The sequence below is a fragment of the Centropristis striata genome, chromosome 23, assembly GCF_030273125.1.
Source record: "Centropristis striata isolate RG_2023a ecotype Rhode Island chromosome 23, C.striata_1.0, whole genome shotgun sequence".
In the NCBI taxonomy this organism is placed as follows: Eukaryota; Metazoa; Chordata; class Actinopteri; order Perciformes; family Serranidae; genus Centropristis; species Centropristis striata.
In genome coordinates, this window is record NC_081539.1 from 1,682,465 (window position 1) to 1,697,464 (window position 15,000).

General features: G+C 39.6%; 1 protein-coding gene across 1 annotated transcript in view; it reads right to left on the reverse strand.

Annotated features, from left to right (window-relative positions):
* The window catches only part of LOC131962402 (ras-responsive element-binding protein 1-like), a 59,142-nt gene that overhangs the window by 7,374 nt on the left and 36,768 nt on the right, over positions 1 to 15,000 (reverse strand). The window contains exon 3 of the mRNA XM_059327401.1: positions 11,975 to 12,102. The gene's annotated coding sequence lies outside the window, so the exon portion shown is untranslated. The remainder of the gene's footprint in view (positions 1 to 11,974; positions 12,103 to 15,000) is intronic.

Sequence of the window (15,000 nt, forward strand, 5' to 3'; positions counted from 1 at the left end):
AGAGAATACAAATAAAAAAATGCCTAAAATTAGCTGAATTTTGGTTGAAATCTGGAACAATGTGATCGGTTTAAAAAAAATAGATTTTAAGTGTTTAAACCATTTTTATGTTAATATATTTAGATATGATTTGTTAGTTAGAATTCTTGTGGATATATATATATATATATATATATATATATATATATCTATATATATAGATATATATATCTATAGATATATCTATATATATATCTATAGATATATATATAGATATATCTATCTATATATATCTATAGATATATATATATATATATATATATATATCTATATATATATATATAGATATATCTATAGATATATATATATATATATATATATATATAGATATATCTATATATATATCTATATATATATATATAGATATATCTATATATATATATATATATATATAGATATATCTATATCTATATCTATATATATATACATATATATATATATATATATATATATATTATTATTATTGTTGTTATTATTATTATGTGTTATTGTTTTCACTGGATTTAGACAAATTTAAACAATTAAAACAAAATTAAAAAATATTTTATGACTCAATTCCAATATGAAAACCCTAAATTAAAAATTAAGATATTTTTTTTTGTTTTATTTTATTTTTTACCTCTTTATTTTCTGCCCTCAGAGATCAATAAAGATGTGTTTAAACTTTACATCATTTCATTTTTCTTGAAGTGAACACGAGATGACGAGGAGGAGCAGGAGGAGCAGGAGGAGGAGGAGGAGGAGAGGAGCTGCTGCGACTGACTGCTGACAACTGGCCCTGAGTGTGTGTGTGTGTGTGTGTGTGTGTGAGTGAGTGTGTGTGTTTCCACTGACCTCTCCTTGTATCACTGCTCTTACATGACAAACTGTAACATGGCCGTGGCAGGTGCACCACACACACACACACCAACACACACACACATCTGAACCTGAGCCCGGGATTGTTTTTTACATGAGCATCATTCGTCTTCACCACACACACACAAATACACGCATACACACACACACACACACACTCTCTCTCTCTGTGATTGGCTGATGAAGTGCTCAGGCTGCAGTTTTTACAGCCAGTTGACATGAAATACAACAGGAGGCTGCAAGAGGAGAAGGAAGGGAGGAAGGAGGGAAGGAAGGAAGGAAGAAGGTAGGAAGGAAGGAGGGAAGAAGGAAGGAAGGACAGAAGAAGGTAGGAAGGAAGGAAGGAGTGAAGAAGGTAGGAAGGAAGGAAGGAGGGAAGAAGGTAGGAAGGAAGGAAGGAGGGAAGGACAGAAGAAGGAAGGAAGGAAGGAAGGAAGGAGTGAAGAAGGTAGGAAGGAAGGAAGGAAGGAAGGAGGGAAGAAGGAAGGAAGGAAGGAAGGAGTGAAGACGGTAGGAAGGAAGGAAGGAAGGAGGGAAGAAGGTAGGAAGGTAGGAAGGAAGGAGGGAAGGACAGAAGAAGGTAGGAAGGAAGGGAGGATGAAAGAAGGACAGAAGAAAGTAAAGAGGAAAGGTAAGAAGGAAGAAAGGAAGGAAATAAGGACAGAAAAAAGGATAAAGATAGATAGGAAGGGGAAAAAAGGAAGGGAGGAAGGAAATAAGGACAGAAGAAAGGTAGAAAGGAAGGAAGGATGGATGGATGGAAGGAGACAGAAGGAGAAAATGTAGGTGTTCAAGGAAGGAAGAAAGGAGGATGTGAGGAGACAGAGAAGGTGTCTGTGTTCAAGGAAGAAAGGAAGGATGGAAAGGAAGGGTGGAGCGAGGACAGAAGGAAGGAGGGAGGGAAGGAAGGAAGAAAGGATGGAGGGAATGAAGGAGGGACAGAAGGAAGGAAAGGAGGGAGGGAAGGACAGAAGGAATGAAGGAGTATGGAAGGAGACACAGAAGGAGAAAATGAAGTTGTTCAAGGAAACAAGGAAATAAGGAGAGGAAGGTAGAAAGGAATGAATCTTCCATCTTCAGCCTCCGAAAAGAAACTAAAGAGTTTAAAACCTGAAGTTCACATCAATGATCAAACCCTCAGAGAGTGTGTGTGTGTGTGTGTGTGTGTGTGTGTGTGTGTGTGTGCACTGAGGCACTCTGAGGATAAATACACACGTACACAGTGTGTGTGTGTGTGATAGCTGGTGTTACTGCATCTGCTCTCAGCCATCATTCTCACACACACACACACACACACACACACACACACACACACACACACACACACACACACACACACACACACACACACACACACACACAGAGCGCTGACATCCTGACATTCCTGCACATCCATGCAAAAGCAGAAAAAAAGGTCACCATGTGGGAGCCAGCGAGTAAATGGATGTGTGTGTGTGTGTGTGTGTGTGTGTGTGTGTGTGTGATGGAAAAGTTGTCTCTCGGTGCCAAAAGAGCTGCAAACAAAGACGAGCGCTCCATTTCTCCATCCTGCCTCTCACTCTCTCTCCTTACTCAACAAACATTTAATATTATTAATATTTAACTGTAATAATCAGGTTTTATTTTACTGTTTTACACATTTTCTAGACTCTTGTGCTGCAACATATAAAACTCTCTATAAACTTATATAAATAAGTCCTGCAGCTCTAATCAGAACAACAGTCTTTGTGCAGAAAAACAGTTAGAATGACAGAAATCAGAAAAAAAGATGAATTTCTCTGATGAATTATTTTTAAAAATGTGAATAAAACAGAATTTCTACATAAACACTTTCCCCAAAGTGTCCTGAATGTTATAAACCAGTTTTCTCCACACGTTTTCATGTTTCCATGTAGAATAATTAAAGAGATTCTGACACAAATATCAACATTTTAAGCTTCGTTTTTGTCACTTTTTATGACAGAAACTTTAATCACCGATGATGCGTTCAAGGGCCGTCGGAAAGTTCAAATTCTGACCATAGCGCCTGTTTTTAAAGTTTCTTTCTACGATAAACTGCATATTTATATTATTTATATATAAATATATACAAGAGACAAAAAAGGGGAGGGGAGGACAGAAGGAAGGAAGGGAAGGAGGGAAGGATGGACAGAAGAAAGAGAAGAAGGAAGAAAGGAAGGAAGGAGGGACAGAAGGAAGGGGGGAAGGAAGGAAGGGAGAAAGGAAGGAAGGAAGGAAGGAGGGACAGAAGGGAAAAAGGAGGGATGGAGGAAGGAAGGATGGAGTGAAGGGTAGAAGGAGGGAAGGAAGGATGGAAGGAAAATAGAAAGGAGGATGGAATAAAGGAAGGAGAGAAAGGGGACAGAAGGAAGGAAGGAAGGATAAACTAAATTAAATTAAGAGTATAAAACAACTTCCTGTTTGATCTTTACATCATTTTGTAAATCTACAGAAATCTAAATGAGGTTTTAAAGTATTCTGATATAATAAAGAACGTCACAGACCGGTTCAGACCGGTTCAGACTGGTTCAGACTGGTTCAGACTGGTTCAGACCGGTTCAGACCGGTTCAGACTGGTTCAGACCGGTTCAGACTGGTTCTCTGGACTGGGCCCACTGGAACCAGCAGCTTCCAGCCCACTGGTCCCAGTGTGTCAGAGCTCAAAGGGTTAAATTACGTCATTTATGTTAAAAGTCTGTCTCTGCTCCTCCTGGACCTCCTGCTGGGAGGAGCAGCTGTGAGGAGACGCTACCAGAGACAGCTCATCACAGGGAGGAGGGAAGGAGGGATGAAGGAGGGATGAAAGGAAGGAAGGATGAAGGAGGGATGGAGGGATTTGTTTAAAATAAATGTAAATGTGTGATGCATTCAGCAGCGGCTCTAAAAAGTAGGGTTTTTAATCGCCAAAAAATACTGTTTTATCACTGCTGTATTTAATTAATCAATTATTATTTTTTCCATAGTTGGACCTCAGTTGTCACTTTAAAAGTAACACTCCAAGCTGAATTATTATTATTATTTTACTAATATATTTAACTATCTTTTTATTCACTTTTTTACTGTATTATTATTATACGAATATATTTTAATATATTTTATTCACTTTACTGTATTATTATTATTATTATTATTATAATACGAATATATTTTCACGTTTTCAGTGTATTTTTATTATTAATTTTTTTAATTTTATTATAATTTTACTAATATAATATATATTATTCACTTTTTCAAGTATTTTTATTATTTTACTAATATATTAAAATATATATTATTCACTTTTTCAGTGTATTATTATTAGTATTATTGTCATCATTATTATTACTATTTTACTAATATATTATAATATCTTTTATTCAGTTTTTCTTTTTCACTTTTTAAACTTATTTATCATTATTATTGTTGGTTTGTTATTTAAAAATGTTAATATGACTGAATAAGTGCTGTCATTATTATATCATTAAGTCATTATTGTCAGAGTTTGAATATTCCTACAGGCCTTGAACGGATCATCACTATTTTATTTTTCCAATCTTCCTGACATTTGTTGCATATATAAATATTTTATTCCAATTTTTGAGAAATGATTTCTTGTGGAAATTCACCTTGATGCTAAACACGTTGAACTATTTGCACGTTTTCAATATTTTAAATGTAGAATAAAGTAAATTTGACACATTTATCACAATTGTATGCCCAATGATGCGTTCAAGGACCGTCGGAGATTTCAACTTCCGACGATAACGCCTGATTTTACAGTTTCTTTCTCCGATAAACGGAGGTTTTTTTTGGCGATCTTTTAAAGAAATCGTATTTCTCTGAGTACGGAGGCCTTCAGGTCGCCTGATGCTTATTAAATAACACAAAAAAAGCATCTTTTACATTTATTGAAGTCGCACTAGCAGCATCATTTACAGCCCGACCAGAGGCAAAGTGACAGAAGAGACACCTGCTGAAGGAAACAAACTCTCTCTCTAACGCTTTCTACCGCTCTCTTTTAGCTTCAGAGCTGTGTGTGTGTGTGTGTGTGTGTGTGTGTGTGTGTGTGTGTGTGTGTGTGTGATGGAGGGATGTATGGGGAGAGAGATAGAGGAGAGGAGGGGGAGGACGGGATCCGGTGACCATATGTCGGCTATTTATTACCTCCTCTAACTGTCGCTCTCTTCATCTCCTTCAGAATGGCTTCACACACACACACACACACACACACACACACACACACACACACACACACACACACACACACACAGGGGAAACCAGATTCCAGTCCACATTTCGTCCAGCATGCTGCTGCCTTCATTCATTCAGCCAGTTAACTCTCTGCAACATGTCAAATCTCTATAATATTAAAGTCCTGCAGCTCTAATAACAACAACTCAAACAGTGTTTGTGCAGAAAAACACAGTTAGAATGACAGAAACCAGAAAAAAAGATGAATATGTCCTGAATGGTGTAAGAAAATAACACAAAATGACAAAAAAAACCATAAAATTGCCAAAAAATATGTTTTAAAAACCAGTTTTCTCCACATATTGAAGTATTGTCATGTTTCCAGCCTCTCCTGTCCTCTCCTCTCTGCTCTGTGTAAACAGCCTCTCCTGTCCTCTCCTCTCTGCTCTGTGTAAACAGCCTCTCCTGTCCTCTCCCCTCTGCTCTGTGTAAACAGCCTCTCCTGTCCTCTCCTCTCTGCTCTGTGTAAACAGCCTCTCCTGTCCTCTCCTCTCTGCTCTGTGTAAACAGCCTCTCCTGTCTCTGAAACAGGTTTTCAGTAAATATTTGTCTATAATATGACCGGCAACATTTCCGAAAAAAGACACAAAATCACCAAAAATTACCAACAAAAGGAGACAAATTTACCAAAAAAAAATACATAAAATGACCAAAAGAAACCATTAAATTACCTAAAAGTACCAAAAAAAGATACAAAAATGACCAAAACAAGACGAAAAAATACCAAAAAAAGTCAACATATTGTACTTATTGAAGCATTGTCATGTTTCCAGCCTCTCCTGTCCTCTCCCCTCAGCTCTGTGTAAAGTTTTGGTCACTTTTTAGAACAGAAACTTTCGTAAATTATGATGCGTTCAAGGACCGTCAGACGATAACGCCTGTTCTCAAAGTTTCTTTCTACGATAAACGGTGTATTTTTATTTTACTTTTAATTTAAAAAAAAAAAACATACTTTTTAAACCCGCAGCAGGTTCTGCGTTACTCGTTTATAAAACTTCTTTCTAATAATTTCAGTGACACATGGAGAATAAACACATTCTGACACTAATATCAACATTTTAAGCTTCGTGTTGATCACTTTTTTACAGCGGAAACTATCATAACCTATGATGCATTCAAGGACCGTCTGAAAGTTCAAACTCTGACGATGAAGCCAGTTTTCACAGTTTCTTTCTATGATAAAAGGTTCATTTTTGGCGATTCTTTAAAAGAAAAAACACTTTTCAAAGAGAGTTAAAGTTAATCAGATGTAAAGTTTTTCTTTTCTTTACTCCGTTTGTAAATAAATTGTGTTTTATGCGTCACGTTGCAGAGTTTTTCAGAGTTTTGCAGCGTGATCAGAAGCTGCACGTGATGAATCTCGTGTTTACGAGTCAAAGTGATGCTGAAGAAAGTGAAACAGTGTTTATCTGAGACTGTTTCTGTTTCTGACTCGACCACAACAGGAAGCTGAGACTGTCAGAGCTGCTGCTCCTTCTGAGAGAGAGATTGATGAGCCTCCTCCTCCTCCTCCTCCTCCTCCTCCTCCTCCTCCTCACACTGGGCTGCCACCTCCCCTCCTCCTCCGCTCTGCTCTGTCCTGACTTGTTAACTCGTGAAGCTGAACTCAGGAAATCCTAAAAAACTTCTTCAAAAGTGGCCAAAAGTATCTGGACACAAAAGTTTCCTTTATAAAAAGTGACAAAAACTGTTGATTTTAGTGTCAGAATCTCTTTATTCTCCATGTGTCATTAAAAAAAAGAAACCAGATCCTGTTAAACAGGCGTGTCTCGTTTGTTGGTATTTTTTGCTAATTTAATGTCTTTTTTGGTAATTTTGTGTATTTATATGGTATATTTGTCTCTTATTGTTGGTAATTTTGTGTCTTTTTTTAGTAATTTTGTCTCGTTTGTTGGTATTTTTTGGTAATTTCATGTCTTTTTTGGTAATTTTGTGTCTTTTTTTAGTAATGTAATGTCTTAATTGGTCATTTTATGTATTTATATGGTATATTTGTCTCCTATTGTTGGTAATTTTTTGTCTTTTTTTGTAATTTTGTCTCGTTTGTTGGTATTTTTTGCTAATTTCATGTCTTTTTTGGTAATTTTGCTGCTCTGTCCTGACTTGTTAACTCGTGAAGCTGAACTCAGGAAATCCCAAAAAAACTTGTTCAAAAGTGGCCAAAAGTATCTGGACACAAAAGTTTCCTTTATTAAAAAGTGACAAAAACTGTTGATTTTAGAGTCAGAATCTCTTTATTCTCCATGTGTCATTAAAAAAAATTCTGTTAAACAGGCGTTATCGTCAGAGTTTAAACTTTCCGACGGTCCTTGAACTGCTCATCGGTTCTGAAAGTTTTCCGATATAAAAAATGACTAAAACTTCAGTTAATTGATTTGATTTTTGTGTCAGATGTTTCCAATGGCCCAAAACACCAAAATATTCAGTTTATTATGATATAAAACTAACAAAAAAGCAGCAAATTGATTATAAAAATAGTCAATTATCACAAAGTTATCATTTAATATCTGGTGGGGTTGATTTCTTCTGGACATGACAGATTTAATTTATTATAAGTTTAAATTATGTCAATTAAAAGTGAACTTAAAGGAGTTTCAGGTGTTGATGAGTTCTGCTGCATTTAACCCTCTGAAGCCCAGAGAATACATGTTTATAGATTTATATATTTATAACATATTTGGATGGAAGCCTGGCTAATTAGTTATTTAATTCAATTTATGGAGATTTTTAATAATTTATCACTTTATTACTTCTGATATATATTAGTTATTTTAAAAAAATAGAACTTCATTAAAGACTCGTTTATTGTCGACCATCAGAGTTTTGTTTTGCTTCTTTTTTGGCTTAAAAACGTCAAAATTTGTTTCTATAAAATCATCAAATCTATTAATAAACGAATCGTTTCAGCTTTGAAGAGACGAAACAGAGTTCAGACGTTCTCAACAAACTTTTTATACACTTCTATCTTCATCCTCCTCCTCTTCCTCCTCTCTTCTCCTCTCCATCTCCTTCTCCTCCTCTCCCACTCCTCCCCCCTCTCCCTCCACTTTCTCCTCGTCCTCCCTCTCCTCCTGCTCCTCCTCCCTCCCTTTCTGCAGAAACTTTTTCTACACTTCTATCTTCTTGCTCCTCCTAATTCCTCCTCCTCTTCCTCCCTCTCCTCCTCTTGCTCTTCTTCCCTCCTCCTCCTCCTCTCCCTCTCCCTCCACTTTCTCCTCCTCCTACCTCTCCTCCTTCCTCCCGCTCTTCCTCCTCTCTTCTTCTCCTCCTCCTCCTCCTCCTCCTCTCCCTCCACTTTCTCCTCCTTCCATTTCTGCGGAAACTTTTTCTACACTTCTATCTTCTTGCTCCTCCTAATTCCTCCTCCTCCCTCTCCTCCTCTTCCTCCCTCTCCTCCTCCTCTTGCTCTTCTTCCCTCCTTCTTCTCCTCTCCATCTCCTCACTCCTCCTCCTCTCCCTCTCCTCCTCCCTCCCCCTCTTTCTCCTCTCTCCTCCCTCCATTTCTGCAGAAACTTTTTCTACACTTCTGTCTTCTTACTCCTCCTAATTCCTGCTCCTCCTCTCCATCTCCTCCTCCTCCTCCTCCTCCTCCTGCTCTCTTGCATCATCTTGTCTATCAGGTTCGTCCCTGCTCTCTATGTGTGTGTGTGTGTGTGTGTGTGTGTGTGTATGTGTGTGTGTGTGTGTTTAGCTCCTGTGTGTTAAAGTGTTCAGATTTCATCGTCAGTGTGTCGCTCCACTGTAACATACCAGAGGGGGGGAGGAGGGGGGGGGGGGGGGGTTGGTAGTGTATCAGCCAATCAGAACGCAGCCTGACTGTGGAAAATGCCTGCCAGCTCTCAGCCAATCAGGACGCAGATTCCTGCACTCGCTCTGTGTCTCTCACATGAACAAACACACACACACACACACACTCATCCCTGTGTGTGTGTGTGTGTGTGTGTGTGTGTGTGTGTGTGTGTGTGCCGTTTCATCTCTCCTCTCTTTGTCTGTCGACTCGTTTGAGACTTTTCACACACTTTGTTTTCTTCCTGTTTGTCTGTTTTTTAGCTTTATTTTGATCATTCTACGTGTCTGAAAGCGACTAATAAAGATAAAAGTTTCTCAGATGAAAATTCTGACAGTTTTTAACTCTCTACTTCAACAAAAACCCTCCGTTTATCACAGAAAGAAACTGTGAAAACAGGCGTTAACGTCAGAGTTTGAACTTTCCCACGGTCCTTGAATGCATCAGTTAGTAAGTTTCTGTTATAAAGTGTCCGTAACTTGTGTTAAATGTTGATATTAGTGTCAGAATCTCTTTATTCTCCATGTGTGGCTTAAAATAAACCAGATCCTGTTAAACACGATTTAAAAACAAGTTTCCTGCAGAGTTTTTGAGGTAAATCTGCACAAACAAAAAGCTGCAAAACATCAAATAAACATCAGAAACCGTCAACAAGCAGCTGCAACCAGCCGGAGGATTTATAGATATTAAAGAGGAAAATCAGAGAGTTTATTAAAACAAGAAACATAAAGCAGCAGCAGAGCTCTCAGGATGGAAAGAAGCTGAACAGGTAAAGAACAAAACTGCAGATTTTACCAAAAGTTCTATTTTAAAATATTATTAAATGTCTGAATGTTGTTTTTTTTAACGACAAGATTTTATTCTCATTAATCTTTAAGGTAAAATTAATTATCATAGGAGGAGGAGAAACACAAGAAACCATCTAAAGTGAACAACCATGTTGGGAAAAAACAATAAAATAAAAATGACACAATTTATCATTCCTCGAAACTATAAAAACAGAAATTATCTTTGTTTTTTTTTTATTTTTTCCTCTTTGTTTTTGCTTTTTAAATCTATCGTGAGTTCAGGTCACTTAATGTGTGAAGAAACTGAATAACTGACGAGACAAAAGAAGAATATTTCCTTCAGAGAAGTCGTGAAGAAGAACAAAGAAAACAAGTGAAGAACTTCAAATGTGACGTCAGTTTACTGAGCTGGAAGAATGAAAAGGGTCAAAGGTCGACGATGGAGGGAGGATGGAGGGGTGATGGAGGGAGGATGGAGGGGTGATGGAGGGAGGATGATGGAGGGAGGATGGAGGGAGGATGGAGGGATGATGGAGGATGGAGGGGCGATGGAGGGGTGATGGAGGGGTGATGGAGGGATGATGGAGGGAGGATGGAGGGAGGATGGAGGGGTGATGGAGGGAGGATGGAGGGGTGATGGAGGAAGGATGGAGGGGTGATGGAGGGAGGATGGAGGGGTGATGGAGGAAGGATGGAGGGGTGATGGAGGGAGGATGGAGGGGTGATGGAGGGAGGATGATGGAGGGAGGATGGAGGGAGACTGTAGGGATGATGGATGGGCGATGGAGGGAGGATGGAGGATGGAGGGGCGATGGAGGGATGATGGCGGGAGGATGATGGAGGGAGGATGGAGGGAGGATGGAAGGGGGATGGAGGGAGGGATGATGGTGGGAGGATGGAGGGAATATGGTGGGAGGATGATGGAGGATGGAGGGATGATGGGAGGATGATGGAGGGATGATGGAGGGAGGATGGAGGGAGGGATGATGGAGGGATGATGGAGGGATTATGGAGGGCGAATGGAGGGATGATAGAGGGATGATGGAGGGATGGAGGGGTGATGGAGGGCGAATGGAGGGAGGATGGAGGGATGATGGAGGGATGATGGAGGGATGATGGAGGGAGGATGGAGGGTGATGAGAGGATGATGGAGGGAGGATGGAGGGTGATGGAGGGAGGATGGAGGGACGATGGAGGGATGATTTGAGGATGATGGAGGGAGGATTGGAGGATGATGGAGGGATTATGAAGGAAGGATGGAGGGATGATGGAGGGAGGATGGAGGGATGATGAGGAAGGATGGAGGGAGGATGGAGGGGTGATGGAGGGAGGATGATGGAGGGACTATGGAGGGATGATGGAGGGATGGTGGAGGGATGATGGAGGGAGGTTGGAGGGATGATGGAGGGAGGATGGAGGGAGGATGGAGGGATGATGGAGGGAGGATGGAGGGTGATGGAGGGAGGATGATGGAGGGACTATGGAGGGATGATGGAGGGATGGTGGAGGGATGATGGAGGGAGGTTGGAGGGATGATGGAGGGATGGTGGAGGGATGATGGAGGGAGGTTGGAGGGATGATGGAGGGAGGATGGAGGGAGGATGGAGGGACAATGGAGGGATGATGGAGGGATGATGGAGGGACGATGGAGGGATGATGGAGGGAGGATGGAGGGAGGATGGAGGGAGGATGGAGGGAGGGATGATGGAGGGAGGATGGAGGGAGGATGGAGGGAGGATGGAGGGATGATGGAGGGAGGATGGAGGGTGATGGAGGGACGATGGAGGGAGGATGGAGGGATGATGGAGGGATGATTTGAGGATGATGGAGGGAGGATTGGAGGATGATGGAGGGATTATGAAGGGAGGATGGAGGGACAATGGAGGGATGATGGAGGGACAATGGAGGGATGATGGAGGGACAATGGGAGGACGATGGAGGGATGATGGGAGGATGATGGAGGGAGGATGGAGGGTGATGGAGGGATGATGGAGGGAGGATGGAGGGAGACTGTAGGGATGATGGAGGGATGATGGAGGGAGGATGGAGGGAGGATGGAGGAGGGCCATGCTGCTGAACGATGGAGAGAATGAGGAAGAAACAACGGAAGAGATGAAGATATGACGGCGCGATGCGACGGAGAGCGAGGGATGAAAGAGGAGGAGAGATGGAGGAGAAGGTGTGTGTGTGTGTGTGTGTGTCAGGATGGAGGGATGATGGAGGGATGATGGAGGGATGATGGAGGGAGGAGGAGGAGGAGGAGCATATTTACCCGTCCTTTTTTCCTAAAGCAACGCTCGCTCTAGTCGCTCGTGTCGCTCGGGGCGATGCGGGAGGGGGCGGGGTTTGTTGTTGTTGTTGTTGTTGTTGTTGTGTGTGTGTCTGCAACCACTGCTCACACTGCAGGAGGAGAGCACAGAGAGACAGTCAGTAACACACACACACACACACAAAACACACACACCAGTACACACACAATACACTGCAGAGCGAAGGTGAGCGCACACACACACACACACACACACACACACACACACCAATAAGTGTAATAAAGCCAGAATATCTCCAAGTCACTAAAAAGTCGAAGTAGGGAACGAAAAGAGATTCAACAAAAAGTCTTTCTATCTAGGAGGAGAAGAAGAGGAGCAGGAGAAGAGGAGGAGAAGAGCCTGTTTCATCCCTCTCTCCAGGGAGGAGAGGAGGAGGAGAGGAGGAGGAGAAAGAAGAGGAGGAGGAGGAGAGGATGAAGAGGAGGTGAAGGAGGAGGAGGAGAAGAGGAGGAGGAGGAGAGGATGCAACAGGCGGCAGGATGAGAAGTATTTATGGATGGAGGGATGAGAGGAGAAGAGAGGGGGAGGAGAGAGAGATTAAGAGCTTACAGGGCTGTAAGGCTAATTAGGAGGCAGCAGAGGATGGACAGAGGAGGAGGAGAGGAGGAGAGGGGAGGAGGAGAGGAGGAAACAGGAGCAGTTTCCTCTTTAATCAGCTGTTTATTATCAACAGGATCTGAACCATCACAAAGTGTTAGCTCTGCAGCAGGGAGAGGAGGTGCCAGCTGGTGGGAGAGGAGGTGTCAGCTGATGGGAGAGGAGGTGTCAGCTGATGGGAGGGGAGGTGCCCTGCTCCTCCTCCTCCTAACCCTGCTGGTTTATCACCATGTTCTCCCTCCAACACACAAAGCTCCTGCTAAGCCAGCAGCTAATGAGCTAGCGGCGCTAACTGCTGCTGCTGTTTGTTTGGAGCTCTGAGGAGCTAAACGCTCCAGATGCAGATTAAAGCAGACAGGAGGAGCCAATAATGTCTCCTCCTGCAGGAGGAGCCTCCTGCAGGAGGAGCTGCTAATGTCTCCTCCTGCAGGAGGAGCTGCTAATGTCTCCTCCTGCAGGAGGAACCGCTGATGCCTCCGTCTGAAGCGAAGCAGCCAATTATTGCAGCTTTAAATGAAATCTAAAATACAAGAAAAGCATTTCCCTTTATCAGAATTATTATAATTAATTTCCGTCAATTTCTTTACTTAATTTTCTTATTATTGTTTATTTTTTTATACTATTTATTATTATTATATAATTATATTTTATTATACTATTAATTTACTTTTATTATGATATTTTTAAATGTTTATTATTATTGTTTATCTTTATATATTAATCATTTCCCTTTATTATAATTTTTCAATGAATTTTACATTTATTTTTTGTTACCATTGTTTATTTTATTATAATATTATTTATGTCACTTTATTATTATTATTATTATTATTATTATTATAATTAATTAAAATTATTTGGGGTCTTTAATTTCTTACTATTATTATTATATTTATTTAATTTATTAAAATGTCATTGTGTGTATAAGTTTTTATACTTATTTCTTCTATTATAATCATTACAATTATTTTTACATATTTATTGGCTTTCTACCAATATTGTTTATTTGAATATATTTATTTCCTTTTTCTATAATTATTGTTTTGATGCATTTCTACTTTTTAAAAGTTATTTATCTGTTGATGTTTAATATTATTGTTTATTTTATTATAATACATTAATTTCTCATTATGTTAATAATTATAATTCTGTTATTTTTAGCTTCTTTTTTTTCTTCCTGTTAAAATTATCTAATTATTGTTGATTTAACTGTGATATTTAAATTTTTATTTATTGTGATTATTATTTTTAATTGAAATGTATTATTTTATTGAGTTATTTGTCTTCTATAATTATTATTATTATATAATTTATTTATCTTAAATATTATTGTTATTTTAATATTTTTGCATTTTTATTATTATTATTGTTATTACTATATAATTTATTTATCTTAAATATTATTGTTGTCAATAATTTTGCATCTTTATTATTATTATTATTATTATATATTTTATTACAATCATATTTAATTCCACTATTATAATGAATATTATTGCGTTGAATTTATTTATTTATTTATTCTACTTATTGTGAAAGTTATAGACATTAAAGTTTAACTTTAAATAATTAAACATGATGATTAAAATGTTTCAGTGGAATAAAAACTGTTTGTGTTTACAGCCTCAAACTTCTATTAAACGTTTTCAGGTTCAGCAACTTTTTATTATTTCTAACGAACACAAAGTCGTGAAACATGAACCAGGGCTGTGTGTTACTGTGTGTGTTAGTGTGTGTGTTACTGTGTGTGTGTGTGTGTGTGTGTTACTGTGTGTGTGTGTGTGTGTGTGTGTGTGTTGGTGTAACTGGGTGACTGGGGACCATCAGGAGTAAAAACCTGAGAGAGAAAAGATGCTTCAGACTGAAGATCAGAGGCCTGTAAGACGCTCCGAGGGTAAAAATAACCCGCCGAGCAGGATGAGGAATGTGTGTGTGTGTGTGTGTGTGTGTGTGTGTGTGTGTGTGTGTGTGCTGAAGAATGCTGCCCTGCTTCTGGTTGACAGGCATGGACAAGTGTAGAGAGCCTGGAGGAGGAGAGGAGATAAGGAGAGGAGGAGGAGGAGGTGACAAAATAAAAGTCTTCAGGAGGAGAAAAGGAGGAAAATAACTGAGACGAGATGGAAAGAGGATTCAGAGGGAGATGTTTTGTGCTGTGAATATTGTGAATATTGTTCAATAAGTGGCACTTTAACTTTTTGTTCTGTGTGTTTGGTACCAAATAAAACTAGAAGATCTACAGAATAAACATGTGTTGGGAAAAAGAGGAGGAGGAGGAGGAGGAGGAGGTGAAAGAAGAGGAGGCGGAGGAGGAGTAGAAGTCTTATTTATTACAGTCCTATTTATTTCTCTACTATAATTATTTTTATTATAA